This window comes from Rhopalosiphum maidis, chromosome 3 (genome assembly GCF_003676215.2).
Source record: "Rhopalosiphum maidis isolate BTI-1 chromosome 3, ASM367621v3, whole genome shotgun sequence".
NCBI classification, from domain to species: Eukaryota; Metazoa; Arthropoda; class Insecta; order Hemiptera; family Aphididae; genus Rhopalosiphum; species Rhopalosiphum maidis.
This window is the reverse complement of record NC_040879.1, coordinates 55,476,895-55,480,113: the sequence shown is the minus strand read 5'-3', so window position 1 is coordinate 55,480,113 and position 3,219 is coordinate 55,476,895. Positions and strand designations below refer to the sequence as shown.

At 29.1% G+C, this 3,219-nt stretch overlaps 1 non-coding gene across 1 annotated transcript; it reads right to left on the bottom strand.

The window, feature by feature from the left end:
• Positions 1-72, bottom strand: Trnag-ucc. Its single transcript has one exon. It is a non-coding gene; the product is annotated as a tRNA-Gly (tRNA).
• Between the last annotated feature and the right edge of the window lie 3,147 nt (positions 73-3,219).

Genomic DNA, 3,219 nt, shown 5'->3' with positions numbered 1-3,219 from the left:
TGCGATGGCCGGGAATCGAACCCGGATCAACTGCTTGGAAGGCAACTATGCTGACCATTACACCACCATCGCATGTTCTAACTGTAACTATTTTATATTATTAGAAGTGTACGATTTTTATGTTTTAAAAATTATTATATTATACTGATGTTCGATGGACCACAAACTATTAAAAATATAAAACATTTATAAATATTACCATTGATTATAAATACTAGTATTTATAATCAATGATATTACATAATGCGTGGAGTGCCACCGGATTTATAAAAAAAACGTCATAATTCTAGTTAGGCTCCCAAGCGAATATTTGGAATTTTTTTTGTCAAAATGTGTGATTTTGTATTTGTATGCTTTATTTAGTAGTACTTTAAAAAAAAGTCGCTCAAACTTCGTTTTGTAGTTATTTATGAAAAACTTCATTTTTTGTTAGGCGCATTAAAAAAAAAAAAAAATACTTAGAATTGAATAATTAAAATTTTTTTTTTTAAAATGTGTGGTTTTTAACGCTTAATAGATTAGTGAAATCAAAACTTAACTAACATACTTACTGTTGAAGTTTTTGCACGTAAACATTGACAAACACCATTTTCAAAATTCATAATAAATCCTTTCTTTAATTAGCTAAAAATCAGCTTTTTTAATATTTTTTTTTATTTAATGTACAGTTTTTGATGAAAAAGTTTTACTGAAGTCAAAATTGTGCTATCTGGCTTAGGTATTAAAAGTTGCTTAATATATCCGCGGAGCGGAGGGACGGCACCAAGGAGCGTAGCCACGAGTGCAGTAGCACGCGTGAGGCATTGCCTATATCACACGCGTCGTTTTTTAGTTTAATTTTCACATTTTTACATTTTTATTGAACCTGTTAACTATTGAAGTGGTTATGCGTAGCAAGTCGAAGGATATTTTCGATCTGCGGAGCGGAGCAACGGTGTCGAAAAGCGTAGCGACGAATGTCGCAACATGCAAATAGGCATTGCTCATACCATACGCAAAAATGTTAAATATTATAATTTTTGGTATTTTAAACTTAAAAACACGATTTTTTGAAAAATAAAGTATTTTGAAGTTATTTGAACATAACTTCCAGAGAAAGTTTGAGCGACTATTTTTTAAAGAACAACTAAATAAAGCATACAAAAACACACATTTTTAAAAAAAAATTCCAAAAAATCGTTTGGGAGCTAAACTAGAATTGTTCCAAAAAAAAAAACACCTAGGCTGTGAACAAAAAACGGTTTAGTACTACTTATTCCTATGTATACATATTACATACATACATGTAGGTACCTATAGAATATAGTTTTCCTGTTTGATCGAATAGCAATTTATTTCAATATTTTTTTTAGATTCCTACGCCGGCTCGCCGGTGCGGCAAATTAACACGATCGCCCGTTCTTTCTTCTGCCGTACATGGCTGTGTGAACAGTGCTTTACAAAAAAAGTAATAGTGCTTACTACTTAATAGTAATAACAGTTTATGTTCGTACTGTCGTTTGTATACTAACACTACTAACGTAAAATAAACTTTAAATAAACACAAACAAAATATAAATTTAACAGTATATCTTTATTAAAACACATAAATTCGTTCTCTAATCACAGCACTTATTTAGTACTTAAATTAGCATTTATAAACAATCTATTATTCAAATAATCGAATAAATAATCGCACAGCCCTAAACATAATGAAGAGGTAATATATTGAGGTCATTATTCGGGATAAAAACTATTTTAACTTATGACGGAGATAAAATTACAATATGAATCGTTTTTATTTAACAATGATTTTTTTTCATGAACATATTTTTAAGGTTAGTTTTTTGTTAATTGATTGAAATTCTACTAGAATTTGAATACACCACTGTGATATTGTGATGATTGATATTGACATGATATGTTTGTACACAGCTGTACTTCAGCATATAATATATCTATATGTATATTTATTAAAATTTTCTTTTTTTTTTTTTACTCAAAAATATGATCACACATACGTTACATAATTTTTTATAAAGTGAGAGCTGAGTGTCTTATACCTGTTTTCTGAATTACCAGTATCTGATGATCATGAACGAATAATTTAATCAACGTAATATTTTGCAGATGTCAACACATCTTGTTATGTTTTTTTATGTTGATATTATTGTAAAATTTCAATCACTTAATTTCTAACCTTGTTTTTTTTTTATATAATTTATGAACACTCTTTTTCTTCATAATTAATTATTTGTATGTATCTCTCTCCCTTTTTTTTTTTACATAAATATTGTAATAGTAATATATATACATATATAATATATACATCTTATAATACTTCATCCTCGTATGCCACTGCGGGAATCAATTACATCGTTTGAATAGACTGTCCATATTATGTGTCAACAGTCCTGCAACCTGTGTTGAAACAAGGAAGCCTTTTGTCGTTGTGTCTTAGAAACCGCTGTGTTCATCTAAACTTATAAAATTTCTCGTTCTTTTTTTTTTGCTTACATTCTTTTTTATGATCATTAATTTTTTCTTAAAAAAAATTAATTTATCTTCACCCTTAATGCGCGTAGTTGCATTTTTGCAATCACGTTTTATTAATGATAATATTAAATTATATTTAACGATGTGGAATTTCTATTATATATTATGTCGCATACTATCGGTTCTTTTTTGAATGAATAAAAAAACAAATAAATATTAAAAATGGTAATTGGGCGTCTAGCTATCAATCCTTAACCGATGCAAATCGACAAATGCTAGACAATGATGCTATACCTCCTGACGTCGAAAGTCCGGTGCTGTTTTGTAAAAGAAAAAGTTAGTTAAATTACATGTTAAGACTTAAATTAAATTGTCAGATATCTAAACGAAACTAAACCTCTCAGGTAGGCAATCCGACTATGTTGGACCGCGGATGATGTGCGTGTAGCAAATGAAATCAAAATTTGTGTAAACTCGAACTTCGAATAGTATAAAGTTCCTATACAAAGACCTATTAGATTATTTAACATATCGTACATATTATAATATTATGATATTTGATAGTTGATTGTGAATGCATTTACTGTGTCGAATCTCGAGCACTTAAACCGTTTCTGAGCTGTGACGAATTTTGCGTCCAGAACTGTTTCACTTGTTTCACTGATTCGTATAATTATGTATAATGAAACTCGGATACTCTTATTAATTGTCTTTTTAGTGCATATGTCGACAATTACCAATTTA